This window comes from Gymnoscopelus braueri (genome assembly GCF_963280865.1).
Source record: "Gymnoscopelus braueri genome assembly, chromosome: 20".
NCBI classification, from domain to species: domain Eukaryota; kingdom Metazoa; phylum Chordata; class Actinopteri; order Myctophiformes; family Myctophidae; genus Gymnoscopelus; species Gymnoscopelus braueri.
The window spans coordinates 28745070-28762562 of record NC_137622.1 but is presented as its reverse complement, the minus strand read 5'-3'; the positions used below and the strand labels follow the sequence as shown (position 1 = coordinate 28762562).

The following is a 17493-nucleotide window of genomic DNA, read 5'->3' as shown; positions in this document are numbered from 1 at the left end:
ATCCCTGTAAACACTTATTATGCATCTTGGTTTGTTTACTGTTGAGTGGGAAAAAGAATGCATATTAAGTTAATTAAATCATCTGGGGACCCCTCAAAATAATTTGGGGACCCCCAGTTTCTGAACCACTGCTTTGAGTCAGATTACACATTTTGTGCTGGGAAACTCAATGGATTAACAAGAAAATAATCAATTATATGCCCAATTTCATTCGATTTATACTTCCTCTACATATTGAAACCACCACATAAAGAGATTATTTGAGACACACATATAGGCATATGGGTTAGGCATATACTGGGGGTGTGATGAAACATGATACAAAAAATGTAAATAAAAAAATACAATTGTAGAAATATCTTAACATACTTGCCTAACAATACATTACAATGATATTTGATCTATCTGGTTGAATTTTCCATCTCTCCCACTTTGAAAACAAAGGAGTCATTAATGTAGGCAAGTGGGTGTGGAAGAGTGCAACTCATTTGCAACATTCTATCTACTTAGTGTCACATTCATTCATTTGGAACATCATTTTTTTTCTACCCAAATGAATGAATGGGACACACTCGGTAGATACAATGTTGCAAATGAGTTGCCGTCATTCACCCCCCACCATCTCTCCTCGTCGACTCTGCTGCGCATGCCCAGCACAGTTCCCAGTGTTGCCATGTCGGCTTATTATAAGCGACTTTGGGCTTCTTTTCCTGTAAAGTTGCTTGTAAAAAGTGGGACCCCATACAAGATTTGTTTTATTAAAATGTTTCAAAATATTTTTCAAAATGTCTTCAACGTTTTGTTGTTGTTAAATTGTAGATCTACAAGCATACAACGCGTCGCATCGCGAACTTGTAGATCGGCTATTTTCATGTTTAAAGGGCGAACGGCTCGCTTCTTTTGGGCTGGTTTTCACAGCCCCGGTTGCTTGTTTCTCTCGCCAAACCTGGCAACACAGCACGATTCCCAGAGTGGTTGTTTCTTTCGGCCTGTTTCGGCATCACCCGTAGATTTTCGCCTCTTTGTTTTACTGCTAGTGGATTTTAACCCGGATTCAACCCCCAATATCCAGTAGGACTGTAACTGTAACACCCAAACAGGTTAGTTCGTTTAACTCGAAAGGCTCTCGGCGTGTCTGTGTCCGTTGGTGTTTTACCGTCACGTATTCCGTATTGTTCTTCTTCAGTATGAATGCGCGTGTCTTTTCCGCTTGGTGGTGGTGGTAGGCAGGGGCATGCTATACGGTAACCGGAAAACTCGTCCCAAAACACGCTCGCCCCCATTTTATTTTGCGAACCAGCGGTTCTTGTATTTGTTTAACTTGAGGATACGGTTAGAAATAACTGTAGCATAGTTTTACTGAGGTTAAGTTTAGGAATAAGGTCAGGTTTTGGCACCGTTTTACTGAAGTTACGTTAAGGAATTAGGTTAGGTTTTAGGCATAGTTTAACTGATGTTACGTTTAGGAATACCGCCGGGGCAACTGTGACTTGGGGCGAGGGTTTTGGTATTCTGCTATACGTGTTGTTCTGTTCTGTGTGTCTGTGGTGGTTGTATGGCGGCGCCGGGGCCCTGCAGTTTGCAGTCTTTTATTTGGAAGGAAAAGTGCATTATAAGACTAAGAGGCTGTGTAGCTCGCCGCGGTGCACGCTGTTAATGTAACCCCGTTGTGACGCTCCTCTCGCTCGTCTGTCATACATAATGGTGGTGGTTCTTACAGAGCGACAACAGGACCGATTCTCCCTTATAGCCTGGAATGTTCTTTAAAAAAAAGCCCGGTCCGGTTCACCCTTAAAGTGTGAACCTCTTCCACAAGCTGTCCTAAGTTCTCAAGAAGGGGGGGGCTTTGATTTGAATGAGGTTCTTGTGATCGGAATCAAGAGGGACCAGGGAAAGTTGATGCATTTTTTAGGGTGGATGTTATGTTGTCGCCCCTCGCTTTAGACTGCAGTGAGCTGTGACATTGTGGAGCTTTGGGGGGAAGGCAGGCAGGCGAAGAGAGAGCAACCAACAAGTATATCCACTATCCCATAAGGTTAATGGATCTGTAAAAAGACACAGCATTCGACACATTGTTTGAGCAAAGGGTAGCACAAAATGCCAGTCTTGTTGAATGTTGATTTGGCCTCGACTGACTCACACATTCCGAACGACACTGTCTGTGATGCACAGACACAACCGAGCATCAACTTTGATGTCGACATTCGGCTTAGCAGATCAAACTCAAAACACCAACTGGAACATGCAACTTTTTAGTCAATTCAAAGGAGCTTTATTGGTATGAGAAAACATACTTTTACATTTTTTTTGTGTCAAAATATAATAAAAACAGTTTAAGAAAATGGGGAAAGTATATACAGTTGGAGGGGGTACAGCATTGTGTTAAACGGAGCTATGTCACATTACATGCTATATATACAGGGTATGAAGCTTTTCTGAAACATAGCAGCAATCTTTTGCAGTCACTTTAGGACAATTAGCAGCATTTTTTCTCAAAACCATTTAAATAGCATACAGAAAAGCCTCAGATTTTTACCATGCGTTTAAAGGTAGCAGCTCTGTTTATATGTGCAGTAGGTCTAGAGGTCTAGTCGAGTCTCTTGTCTGCAGGATGTGTTGTTATAACCGTTAAGGTCGAGTGAACTACATTGAAGGATCACGTGGACCGTTACCTTAGTCAACCCCCGGTATCCTAAAAAAAACCGTGTTGCTGCCGCCGCTCGCTCCCAGACACAACGCTACTGAATCATATCAGCTGTATTAATGCACGGCTTGTGTCATGATGTACGGCAGTGGTTCTCAACCTTTTCAGGCCATGACCCCCCCCCCCAAAAAAAAGGATCATTATTTGAACTGGGGAGTGGGGACCCCCCACCCTGACAAGCACTTGGAATGTCAATTTTCGGTTCCACAGATAAATATTGTGAAAATAGCAAATCTACAAGCTCACAACGCCTCGATGTGAGCTTGTAGATCGACTGTTCTCACAATGTTTGCCTCTTAATATTATTTGACAATTTGGCCAATGTTTGAGAAATTGTGAAAACAGCAGATCTACAAGCTCACGACACCTATTTGTTACATTATTTGACAATTTAGCAAATGTTTGAGAAATTGTGAAAACAGCAGATCTACAAGTGAACAATTTTTGCCTCTGATATTGTTTGACAATTTGGCCAATGTTTGACCAGTTCTTATAGTATAGTTTGTTGATTAGGCTACCTTTTTGACGCAATAATGGTCTTTTTCCTTTCTTTTTGAGGAATTAAAAAGGTCTTAAAAGTCCTTAAATGGTCACTACACTGTCATCTGGGGACCCCCTCAAAATCATGTGGGGGTCCCGACCCACGTGTTGAGAACCACTGATGTACGGGGCATCTCTTTGGTTTAGCAGGGTATCACATGCACTCATACACACGGTCAAACCGCACGCCTGTGTGAACATTCTACGCCAAGGTGTTGATTGTTGAAATTATGCATCCCTTTAAAACTGTGAGGGGTCGACCTACTGCCAGATCCAGAATGTTTTAAGGGTAGGGTAGTAGCCTATTCACAGGATGATGAAGAATACAAAGGACAGGGATAATAAATGACATCTGTTTAATTATCTCCCATTAGAAATGGATGCGTGTGTGTGGTCAGATCTGAACAGTCAATTGGTTTAATAGTGGAAGAAAATGACCTTTATTGGTGTGTTAATATGCAACACTGTTTGATCAGTTTATACTGTTGAGTGGGATGCTGTTGAAACGTGCACATTTAGAAAAGAAATGTGATTTCTTATGTTAAGTAAAATTTGTTTTGTGTTCCATACAATTATAGACCTGGGTGACTTGTGGAAAACTGTTTTGATTGATTGATTGAATACGTTATTAGTGATAAATTTAAATGGCAGGAGGTACAGTCAGACATTCAGGCTAAAAGGATAACACAAAACAGTCCTGGGGACTTGTTTCCATTGTGGTCCTTGTTAAGAAAATGAATTCAAAGTACACACTTGGCCTTCCTTTACTTCAATAAATGTTAAAGGGGCATTTCCAAGTTTCAAGCTATGTTGGTTATCTTTGGCTATACTTGAAGACTTGATTAGTCAGAAATATACGCCACGTGGTACAGTAAGACATTAAAGCTAACAGGATAACACCAAAAAAGTCCTGGGGACTAGTTTACATCCAATGGTGATACAGTGTGTGACAACATAAATCCATCTCAGTGGCATGATACATAAACCATGCAACTGTCAATTGTAAGCTTAATCACACTACTCAAGAGTAATACATTCTTTTGACAAATGTGACACTCAAACACTCCATTGAAACAAAATACAAATGAAGTTCAGTTTTGGCAGGTTGCAGTACACCTGTAAGAAAGGATGGTCTGTGGGAAAGGAGCCTCACTACCACAGGGAGGAGTTGACCTTGCGTGTAACTAGCCCTAGAATGGCTGTGATATTACATACATTTCATGTATTCAAAATACACAGCCATAGATGACTCCTATATGCCCGCCCGGGTAGCAGACTGATCTTTGCGGCATTAAACGTTGCCGCGTGTGTGTACTCACCCAATAATTAATTCCTGCGACTTGGAATCAGTCAGATATTGTCCTCCAGTTTCATATCCATTTGAAAGCTCTGGCAGAAAACGTCTGTTTAGTAAAATATCTCCACTTTTCCACGAACTGCACACGGACAACATTCTGTGTTGGCGATGGGGCCCGAAATGATTGCTGGACTGAACAAATGAAAACTTCCTTTGGGGAGCACTATACGTATGGGGCACACAATTCGCATGTGATTAATTACCGTACACAAATCGCAACGCACCTGTCAGTTGTGTGCCCCATACATACAGTATATATGTGAACTTTCAAATGGATATGAAACTAGTGGGCAATATCTGACTCCAAGTCGCAGGAATTAATTATTGGGTGATTACGCACACAGTGTGACAACGTTTAATGCCGAGAAGATCAGTCTGCTACCCGGGCGGACATAGGAGCGATCAATGGCTGTGCATTTGGAATACATGTGTATGTAATATCATAGCCGCTCTAGGGCTAGCTTGTAACGTGCTTTCTGGCTTTTTACAAGTGTTGCTCTTTTATCGGTCAACATCTAGAATAACTGGCTCTCACAGGTTGTGCAAAGTGAAGTGGCTGGACTTGCTCTTTTGTTTTCTTGAAAATATGCACAAACATGCCCACACACACACACACACACACACACACACACACACACACACACACACACACGCACACACACACATACAGCCACATTCACTCTCTCTTGCACACACAGTTGGAGCAGATCAGAGAACAAAGGAAATACAGCGAGTCTGATTTTCAGATCCATCTTGGCACGTTCTGAGTTTTGATGGCCTAGTTTGGCCCAGGGAGAATTAGGCTCACAATAAACCTAGACTATATAATTATGCACATAATCGGCAGGTGGCCTGTCTCATCGCCAAATTAACTTCATGCTGTCGTACCATAAGTTTTTAGACAGGCTTACTTGATTCCTGAAGTGGTGGCTGGCTGGCTGGATAGAGGGATGTTTAATTGATGGTTGTTGGGTATACTCCAGGCACACTCGTCCACTGGGCCAGCTCTAGTGAAGAGGGCTGTGCCAGACAGGAGTGAACAGTGAATAACTGGGCACATCAGCATGGTTCTCCTTTGCTGCAAATCACCCAAGTGTTGCTATGTTAAGCCGAGGCCAGCCACATGGAGTATTGTTTGTACTTCTCTACAAACTAGCAACTAGACAAATCCTGATGTGTTTTGTTTATTGTGTATGGATACAACCCCTCTCTTAATCAGCTGGTTGACAAAAATACATTTTAAAACATCTGAACAGTTTCCGGAGCTATGTAGTGAAGTTCATTTCATTCATATCTCTGGATGGCGCACAAGTGTATTTTTGTTTGTGGTGTCATTGTCACTGATTTAGTTGGTCTACCACTCAGTAACACTGCTGCTATTTCAGCAGTCAGTTGAGGCTCTGAGGGGGATCTGTTTGTGCACCCCCCTTGTTTGATAAATACTGTGCTTTATTACTCTGCAGGGGAAATATGGATGTCAAAGAAGTTTCAGGCATAAAGGGGAATAGATGTAGGCCTACAAGATAAGTAGAGATAAAAATAAGTTGAACCAATAAAACTTTGTTTCATTAATTCACGTATGTCACAAAAAATGGATCAGGCCTTGCTTGACTGTAGGGGAGAGGAACACAGAGAAAGATTTTTAGTACGCAACACAATGGCTGTTACATTTATATATTGTGATGGAAATGTTAAAGGAATTGTTTTCATCTTACCCAGTGCTACATTTGAATAAATTCATGGTCCAGCCCTGTGTCACAAATTCAATGTATTGAGTTGATCCACTTGATACAACTAACTACTAGAGATTATTACACAGTAGCTTTTTATTTAGTGTCGTCTGTTGAATCTTTGAGCACTTCATGTGAGATGAAAAGTGGCCAAATTGGCAGGTACTTTTTCTGGCGATCTGTAATAAGGCAGAGAATGAGTGGACACCACTATTTAGTGTTACTGTCAAGTTTAACGATCCCACAAAGCTTATTGGTAAATGAATGTTTGAGGGCCAAATGTTTAGTTAATTACGTTGCTCGTCTGCCCAACTTGCACAGTGAATGGGATAATAACTGCCACCTCTGGCTTCATGTTGGTCTCACCTCTTAACGTCCTCCCGTTGGGCTTCAGCCCACTGTTTGAGATTGAAGGGGCTTTCCTCCATAATGCATCATCGTAACCATCTTTTGACCCAGCATTTAGTGTAATTGAGTCTCAGCTAATTTTCTCTTTTCACAGACAAATCGATAGTTAGTTGTAATAAATAGTGCTGAATCTGATTTGAATTCCTAAAAAGCCCAAGTCACCGGATTAAGTATATAAAGGAACATTTCTTGGAATAGGTGCCCTGCTTGTCCAATGACATAAGACTAAGAGGGGATGAAGTCAGACAGAATAAATCTTATTCTGACAATCTTGTTCTTAGCCCTGCTAGCAGCAGGTCCTCTGAAGTATGGCACTTTGGACCCACACAAGATAACTTGAAAACTTGAAAACTACTGGAGTTTGGGCAGCACTCACTTGTTTATGGTTATGTCTGAGTCATAGTGACGTGGCTGTGGTCCGCCGGCCAGCCTGTGTGTGTTTCAATTGTAATGTAGCATTAGCGAATTTGCTGTGAAAAGGAAGGGGAGGGGAAATAGCTTTTACACCTTCACCTAGCTCATGGCGGCACGGGGGGCGCGGGGGGGTGGCTGTTGAGTGTCAAGGGTCTCAAGGGTCTCTAGAGACACGTACTGTACACTGGGCTAGCCTGAGCTTGAACCGGCTACCTACCTTCCCAGACAGCATATTTACCTGCTCAGCTACGGCCTCCCCTTCATTAACGGTTGAGATTCGTACAGAGGATGACCCCTACTGATTTTGGTGACCCCTTGGCCTTTCCTCTAGTCACTAGAGGAAAGGCACTAGAGTCTAGTGCCACCATAAGGTATATTTCTATATCTATCTAATGGGTGGATTGCAGGTTGACACTCACTGATTTTGGTCTTTGCTCACATATCTCTTTCAGGGAATACGCAATATAAATGAAATGTATTTAAAATGGCCTTTTCCAGAGGTGCAGCGTCAGCCGTCACGGTCTTGTTATACCTCGTGTCCTATTTCTGTTTAGCAAGGGTCTCTTGTCCACTTTCACAACCCCTTGTCTCATACCCTCCTTCCTCACTACACAGAATAATTAATCCTCAGTGTAAATTACATTTATACATTTGTAACTCTGCAAACGGGACCAAATGGATCATTACGGGTCCACTTGGTTCCGTTTGCATACTCTCAGAGTTAAATTAACACTCTGCTGTAACCATTTTAAAGTGAAATGACCTCTAGCGACCTTCCCTGTACCAGAGTATCCACCAGTACTACAGAGGTGTGTTAAAGAGGGGTCAGGGTTCTGGGCCTCTGGGTCTATCTACAGCTGGCTCCAGACCAATCCAAATCGGCCCGATTTTGGGCCGAATTTGCTTCGGGAAGAGTCGGCCAGTCGGTTAGGGGTCCGTCGGGGGGTCCGTCGGGACCTTTTCGGCCGACCCAGAGCCGACCGAACATGTTCAGCTTTTTAGCCGACTGGTAGCGCAGTGGCAGTGACAACAGAGGGCTGTCGGTGTTGCCAGATTATGTGAGAGAAACAAGCGACCATGTCTAAGAAAACCTACATTCACTGTTTCTCGTGAGGGAGAGGGGGAGAGAAAGAGGGGGGAGAAAGAGAGAGAGAGAGGGAAAGAGAGGAAGGGAGAGAGGGGAGAGAAAGAGAAAGAGAGAGGGGAGGAAGACAGAGAGAAAGAGGGTGGGAGAAAGTGGGTGAGAGAGAGGGAGATACCAGGAGCAAGGGAGAGAGAGGAACGGAGAAAGCGGGAGGGAGAAAGAAAGGGAGAGAGACGGAGAGAGAAACGGAGGGAGGGAGAAAGAGGGAGGTAAAAAGCGGCAGAGAGAGAAGGAAAGAAAGAGAGAGGGAGAGAAAAAAGGGAGAGTGAAAGATTGAGAGAGAAAGAGCGAGCGAGAGATTGAGGAGACGGAAAGAGGGAGAGAGAGAGAACGAGCAATTAAGTGAATTGCTTTCACCTGCTGCTGCTGCTGCTGTGCGGAGTGTGCTACAGGGCATATCTCCGCCAAGCCAGGGTGACCTACCCAGGCTCATGAAATTCATATTCATAGTAGCCAATTAGAATGAAATCTGCAAAAACGGACTCATATACTGATACAGAACCATATATTGGCTATATATTATGGCTGTCGGGTGGAAATCTTGTATGTTCCTTTTTTATTATTATTTAAAAAACATTTAAAATCGTGAAAATAGCCAATCTACAAGCTGTAATTATTAATAATTAAGAAATACTATATTTTAAAGAGTGAAAAATCAACTAAAGTCATTATTAGTGCAAGTTCATTCACATTTCATTTGAATGAAAATAACTTGTGGGTAAAATACATTCTGTGAATCTAATGTGATTAATGTGACCCCTACTTCAGTCAGTGAAGTCCAGGGCTGAATGTGACATATTGAGACCTATATAACTAAATATTGGTCATTTGCCAACACATTATTTTGTGAAATAAATGGGTAATATTTCACAGATAGTTATACTATTCTTATAATATATTAAAATACAATCATCCTTAAAGGGATACTTCACTTTCGGGCCGGGGACACATTTAAAAAAAATATTAAAAATAAATGAAAAAAGTTATGGAAAATTCATGGCCCCCTCACGACACGCAGTGTCCTACTAATGTGTGAGGGGGCCATGAATTTTCCATAACTTTTTTCATTTATTTTTAATATTTTTTTTAAATGTGTCCCCGGCCCGAAAGTGAAGTATCCCTTTAACCTTCAAGTTAAATGCATTATTTCCGTGGACTTAAAAATCATTTTTGGACTTAAAAATCTTTATTATTTTTTTGGATGGCCTTCCTGCCCTGGCAGGAAGGCCGGGCAGGGCCTTTGTGCCCTCCAAAAAATTACAACACCAAAGGCCAAGTGGCCTTGCCCCTAAAATGACGAAATTCCAGGCTTGAATGCAATAGATGTACTCTGAGTCTGTTACAAGTAAAAGTCCGGAATTCAACATTTACTTGAGTAAAAGTACTAAAGTATTGGTATAAAAATGTACTTAAAGTACTTTAAAGTACAAAAATGTTTGAAAATACCAGATCTACAAGCTCAGAACGCGTGCATCGCAACACGTTGTGAGCTTGTAGATCTGCTATTTACAAATAGCTTATAGGTATAAAATAGGGCTAAAGTGGTTAATGTATGTTTCATAATGATTTATATCAGCAAAGTAACTAGTAACTAAACATTTCAAATAATTGTTGTGGAGTACAAGTATAGACAATTGGAAATACTCCAGTAAAGTAAAAGTACCTCAAAATTGTACTTAAGTACAGTACTTGAGTAAATGTACTAGTTACTTTACACCACTGCACGTCAGTGAAGAAAAAACGCTGGGAACATCCCTAAGTGGCTTTGCAGGGAAACAAGCCCAAAGTTGCTTATAATAAGCAGACCTGGCAACGCTGGCAGGCTAAAAGTCAAATTAGCACATGAATGGCCAGTCGGCTGACAGACTTAAATGGCAACTTTTGCCAACCGAATACCAGTCTGTTGCAGTCTGGAGTAGTCTGCAATAGTCTGGACGAGTCTGTTTGGTGCGGAGTTGCCTTACTTCCCCCCCTGGGTCACTGATGTGGCATAACCCAGGAGGTCATTAGGCCAAGAGGCTTTGCCAGGGGCCATTTGGGCCCTCAATAGCTGTGGTGGAGGAGTAACACTTTGCCTTGATGACAGGTGGAATTCAGAATCAATAAGGGACTGAGTCATTGAGTTGTTTTTGTGGGTCTTTTATGAAGTGGGTGACAGTTTAGAGTGAAGGTTAAAGAATTGCCATTTCACATTCCTACTATGAATCAAAGTCAATGTCATTATGGTGGTCTTTGATAAGGGTAATAAATGTGTATCGGTAAGATTCGAAAATGAATCTTGCAATGGAAACAGAAGTACTCTTTTTACAGTGGTACTGATGGGGGGAATGTTATTGTTTTCGTAAGCTGATATGACATTGTCACTGTTGGGTGGAAAACTTGTATGTCCAAAAGCATTACTTTTCAGGAAATGGAACACATATCTTAAAAGATAGTGAAAATAGACGATCTACAAGCTCACAACGTGTCACATCGCGACGTGTTGTGAGCTTGTAGATCGGCTATTTTCACTACTTTAGCTTGACGCTCTGGTACGACGAAGAGGGGCATTAAGTGAAGAAAAAACACGAAAAGTTGAAATATAGAGGTACAAGGTTTCTGCCCGACAGCGACGAAGTGTTAGTTCCTAATATCTCAGTGATATCCTCGTCAAGGTGTTCCGCCCTGAACATGGCACTTAAGCTGGCAGTATAGTTCAAACTAAATCAAATTTGGTATGTTTGCGCAGGCTATTGAACCGCTGTCAAACAAGGCTCTGCAAGCTAATGCCATTATACTCACTGTGACTTGAGATCTGAGCTCGTATTTATCATCCATAATCACAGTATGATCTCAGAATCACTCCTAGGAATCGTGCTGAAAGTTCAACTAAGACTAAAATACACTCCTATAAAGCTGGACAATTAACCGAAAGTGTATCAAAACCGACATTTAGAACCTCGAATCTCAGACGTAATTTAGCTGATGTCAGTTAATTTGGTCAATGATTTCTTTTCTCCAATGCATGTTGTCATGTCGAGAGTTATGTCATTTAAATTCATTCACTGGTGCACAGTCAGACATCGATAACGTTTTTGAATTCAGTAGAATTGCAGTGCCAGCCACTGTTTTAACCCATTAAGACCGGGAAAGCGTCATTTTGTCATTTTGGATTTGAGCTAAAAAGTATTATTTTATACTTTGGCTATTCGAAAATAGCAGATATACAAGCTCATAGCGTGTCACTTCAGGCTGCACTACGAGCTTGTAGATCTACTATTTTTGACAATTTGTGCAAATCTTTGATTGTATATATATTCTTTTAAGCGATTATTATTTAAAAAATGTTTAAAGATTTTTTTGGTGGGGCTTTTATTCTTTTATTTATAGGACAGTAGACTGACAGGAAATGGGGAGAGAGATGGGGAGTGACACGCAGCAAAGGTCGTCGGGATCGGGACTCGAACCCGCGACACGCTGTCAGGCTGGCATTGCAGCCTAGGGTGTCTGGACCGCCACGCTGCGGCCCAGGCCTAAAGCGAACTTTTTTAACTCAAATCTTTGCTTCTGGGGGTCCCTGGAACTAAATATTTACCCGGCCATATATACTTTTTGTCGTCCTTGACATGAAAATGTTTGAGAACCAACCACTGATATGGCAATTTCTTTCAGAAAACGGTTTACACATTTAGAAGATATTTTTTTAATCGGCCTCAGGTCTTAATGGGTTAAAAACGGGGACATCAGACTTCTCTCTGTTTCTCTCCGGTACAAAGCTGTGTCGCATGCCAAAATGAACAGATCTACAAGCTGTCAATGTGCCGCATTGCGCTGTTATGTTAGCATGTAGATCTAGTCGGTGTGACCTAGAAATGTCATCATCAACTCTCCGACCTCTTGATGAGATATAACCACCAGAACTAGCGTCCCTATTCTTGGGTGAACGTTCGCTGAAAATAGCCAATCTATAAGCTCACAATGTGTTGCATACCGTTGTGAGCTTTTAGAGTGAGTGGTTGTTTTCAGCAAAGAGATTTAATGTAGACTTGTCACTCTACATTGTAGAGGGAAATACTATGGTATCTAGTATAGGTCCCTGGGGGTTTAAGTGGTTAAAGTGACAATAACCAACCAGTAAAGTTAGCTTTAATACTAATCTGTCACCTTTTTCTCAAGACATTTTCATTTCAGGTAATGTGTGCTTTGTTTCAACTATTCAATAAATATAGCCATAAATAGTTCATCTGTGTGTTTAATTAAATTATTTTAAAATCATTAAGATAAGAAATGCACGCCTTAATTAGAAAAGAAATATAAAAAATAATCCCAACTTTATTGGTTTAGCTTATTTTATTAATATCCAGCCGGTCCTTCTGTCTGCCACTTTGGTTCCAAACATAATATCATGAAAATTACTGGCTCCAGTGGCTTGATTACCATGGAATTTGCTGTGCTCCTTCAAGTTCTCTGGGGCATTGGCTTTATTTTCTAGCAATACCCTTGCAGCAAAATTTCCCCTTTTTTTTGTTTTTGATCATTCATTTTAAACGTAAGTTGTTTTATTATTATGGTTTATTATACTTCACGATAAAGCTTTTGGAGTTCTAAGGATGGCAGTGTCGGTCGATTCAAACTACTTTGGTCTGGTTGGGTGTAAGATGCAGCACGGCCTCAAGGGGTCGCTAGAGGGGCTTTCAGACTTAGTTTTGTTATATTTACCTCACATTGAGTGCTGGGGAAATAAATGTATCTACATGCTTTGGAGGTAGGGGTGTGCCGATATATCGTCCCGCGATATATCGCGATACGTTTTCGTGACGATATGTATCGTTTTGAAAAAAATATATCGTTTTTTTTTTTTTTTTTTACAATAATAATAATCAGGCATCAAACAGTCCTGAGGTGAAAAGGGTGACATGTTTTTTTTTCGGGTCAGGTGTCACAATATTGCCCTATTTGGATTCAAAACGGCTAGTGTATAGCTAGTGTATCGGCACACCCCTATTTGGAGGTGATGCAAGGGCATTCAATGGTTGAGTTATTAGACAATACATTGTTGGCTGTGTTGGACTCAAATCGTCACTGTTGCAATGTTGCATTTTTCCTGCTGCGAAAAGGCTCTTTTCCACAACCAAATGAGGCTGCACCACCACTCTGTTCCGTGACAGAGTTGTATGAATTGTCATAATGTTATTGTTTGTGATTCCATTAGCAGTGGACCCGGAATCAGGAGTAGGAAGTCCAAAAATGATTGATGTCCATGCCATACAGTGCGCAAATGGTTTCCTGCTCATGGAAAACAGATAAAGATGATCCACAATATTTTGACTTATATCATGCCAATTTAGCTATAACTTCTACCAAAGTTCACCATCACTTTAATTAAGTGGGCCATTCAGCCATCTTCATGCCAGCTGTTTTCGAAAGTTGCTTGCTCACACTGTATTTTTCGATCAGAATAGAAAAGCCTGTTTACTTACCTGCCAAAGTAGTTGGTACATTAGATCAACTGCCAACAAAATCTTAAGAATGGAAACGGACTTAAAAGTAAGGATTTGAAATTGTCACCTACCAAAGCAGCTGGTAGAAAAGTGTGCATCTGATCGGAGTGCTCATTTTCCCACGCAACTTTCTGCGAATGTGCCCGGTTTTACAACAAATGGAGGAGTTTTCCAATCACTTAAGATTGAAGAAGAAGGCAGGTGTGCCGACAGCGAGGCTTTTCAGGCGCGCCAGAGCTTGTGCCCATGCCGAGCAGTCAATGCCCTGTGTGTGCATCGACAAGTGCACTGTCAGAGTTGGCAATCCTGGGGGGGGGGGGCGGAATAAGTTATCATGTTTGACAATCATATTGAATACGGTCAAGATGATGATAATGTTGAACTACAGCTTGATGCTGTGTCTCGTTGTTAATCGATCGCAGATGTCATTTTCTCAAGTGGAGAACATTTTTTTCAATGGTTCTCCAAATATACCTTGGCGCAGTGGGCGCCCAACCCAAGTTAATCCTACAGTACACAGTAAAATCCTCACTGTTCATTTTTGCATTTGTAATAACCAAATGGACCCGGCATTTGGTCACATTTGTACACTCAGAGTCAACTCTGAGGATTTTACAGTGTTGGAACACTTGTTTCCTGCAAAATGCTCCGCTGTACTTTCCACAACAAAAAACATGCATTATAGGGACATGATCAACCAGCCAACCTACGGTCATACTACCCTGAATTCTTTTTGCTGCATTTACTGCTCAAAGTGGCTTCTGTGGTTGTTTCATAGGGGTTTCCGGAGGCACATGATAAGTAAGCACTGCTTGGGTCTTTTGAAATTGTTTTACGGCCATAAACTACGATGAAACAACCCAATTGTATTGAAATTCAGATGGTTAGTCAACATGAATCCCGACCCAAACAGAAACTAAAATACAAAAAGCAACAGCTGGATGCCATAAGAAAAATCTATATATTACCCAGCCTTACACCAGCTGGGGCTGGAAGTAAAGCTCATTATAATGTCCCTTTTGGCCAAGGTCCCTGTCATGTAGGCTAGTCCCACTTCAAATAAAGGCAGCAGGATTGTTTAAAACGGCACTGAAACTTTTCTCCGCTCGTTGTCTGTGTGCTCTGGGACCCCTGGCGCTCATCTCAATGTCCCTGGTACTCCAGGCAAATGGAAACGTGTTCACCACTGAGTACACCACTGCAGCAAAAAATATTTGCCATCGTATGATTGTAGTGGTAATAGATAGGATGGCAAATAAATATGATTTAGAGTTTAAAAGCCCCTCAAGTGGCCCCTAGAGGCTGTGCTGCTTAGTGCTGCACGATTCTTGCTCAAATGTGAATCACGATTTTCCTCCATAAGAATTGAGATCACGATTCTCACACGATTCTCACACAATTCTCTTGTAAATATAAAAATATTAAGCAAATATTTGAAAAAAAAAACGCCATAATTTAAAATCGAGATTGCATAGGTGTCTGAATCGAGATCACGATATTTTTTCGATTAATTGTGCAGCACTAGTGCTGCTCCTTATACCCAACTAAACCAAGCGGTTTGTACTGACCATCGTTATCGTCCTTGGAGCATTAGCCTACCTTCTCAATAAAAGAGTTGGTATTTTGGCGTAAGAGTGGTCAGTTGGGTTCATTATGCAATCTGCCGATTTAGAATATGACGATGTATATCTTGTGCAAAGCTGACATGTCAAGTTCATGAGGTAACACAAGTGATTAGGGTTCATCCTCTGAGGAGCAGGAATTTTGCGACATCTGTGTGCAAAGTGGAACTTTTGGCCTAAAGGTGGTGCGAAAGGCCATGCGTCATCAAAATCAATAGGAGTCTTCCTCCAGGGAGCGTGAAGATCTCAGCGAGTTTCATGGCAATCCACCCCCTTAGATTTTGAGAGATAATGTGTGTGCAAGTGGAGAAGAAAGGCCATGGGCTGCCGAAAATCAGTAGGGTTCTTTTCTCCTGTAAGAATGGAGGTGCACTGCAAAATGTGATTAATAATAACTAGTCGAACCTGGCATCCCTATTTTGGGCATGTTATTCTAGGCAAAACTTTCAAAGGTATATATTTCTTTGAAAATAGCCATTTATTATTTGTGAAAATATCCACAAGCTCACAATGCATCATGACACGTTGTGAGCTTGTAGATTGGCTAATCAATTACAATTAAAATGTTCACATCGATTCGTTGGTCATTTATACTGTTTAAACTCCTCACAAAAAGTTCAGAAACTTAACTTCGGTCAATTATTTCTCCCCTTCAATAATACCATTTGGTATTGTATTTTATATAATTTTTATCGTTGATTAGTTACCTTTACAATGACATAACTTGTAGGCATTGTGCAATCATGGGATGTACAACACTGCTGAATGTGTGGGTAGCGCCCCTCAAAAATGTGCCAAAATCCCCCAATATGCTTCTGTTCATAATAACTCTTGTTTTGAGCGACCAAGTCACAGGTGTGTCGCAAGTCACAGGTGTGTGACTGCTACCTGAGCATGGGTCCTGCTACTTTGACATCTGGTTGTGGTACCGTTGTGCAAATCTTGCCTGTAACTCTCTTGAAGAAAGCCTATGGTTCCTCTGTGAAGCCAGGGTGAGGAACTGGTCTTCTTGGGGTGTTGTCTCCCTGGGACGGCCACTTTGCGGTCTGTATGTGACTTCACCAGTCTCACGGAACTTGATCCTAAGTTTGGAAATGGGTTATGGCAGGGGTTGACACTAAGGTCTCAGAGGCACTTGCCCGTCGGGCAAGTACAGGTCATTTTCTACTTGCCCACAGGTCTTGCCCACTTGCCCGAAAAGTAAATCGTCCTTTATAAAATGATAGGTTAAATTTGAATTACCATTCAATTAAACACTTATTTTTTTTACTTTCTACTTTATGGGGCTGCACGATAAAAAATGTCATACCTCAATATGTATGCCAAATATCTAAATAGCTATGAATATGACTATGGGTTGAAGGTAGGGTAAGTGATATTTTTTGGTTAAAACAAAAAGGGTTTTGTTATGGGTTAAAGCTCTATTCTGATAGTACTCATTGCTATAGACTCTAGAGTGTTTGTTCAGTTACAGGGGTCTCTCTGTCTCCCCAGCTCTTTGATAGACAGAAAATAAATTTCCAGTTAGGTGACACCATTTCAGCCAATCAGGAGAGAGTACCCATTTATCAGCTTCATTTTTATAATGTTCCAGTTCCAATTTTACATGCACATTTCTTTGTGTCATCACTTCCAATTTCACTTGTTTAATCTGTATCCTGTTTGAGTTCTCTGTCCTGATTCGATAAAATTGGTATCCTGACTCGAAAAGGCATTTTCTGTTGTGTTTAATAAAAAGAGCTGGAGAGACAAAATGTGCACCTGCCCGTGGGGCAACCAGATAGCAAACTTCACCTGCCCTACCATTTTATTTACCTGCCCCAGGCAGGCGGGCAGGTGTTAGTGTCAATCCCTGGGTTATGGTACCAGGGCTGACACCAAATAATGCTGCCACTCTGCGTAACGTAACATCAGCTTCCACTTGCCCTATTGCCTTATCCTGAAGGGACAAACGTGTCATCTTTCCATGGGGGCAGTGTTGCTGCTTGGAGCATACACAAACTCAACAAAGTTGCAGGACCCATGCGAAGTTATACCTTGTGGTAAAGGTGACTAATATACGATAAGAATGATATAAAACACAATACCTATTGG

General features: G+C 41.4%; 1 protein-coding gene across 1 annotated transcript in view; it reads left to right on the top strand.

Annotated features, from left to right (window-relative positions):
* Nucleotides 1–971: 971 nt before the first annotated feature.
* Nucleotides 972–17493, top strand: part of pcgf3 (polycomb group ring finger 3) — a 65895-nt gene continuing 49373 nt past the window's right edge. The window contains exon 1 of the mRNA XM_080417068.1: nucleotides 972–1100. The gene's annotated coding sequence lies outside the window, so the exon portion shown is untranslated. The remainder of the gene's footprint in view (nucleotides 1101–17493) is intronic.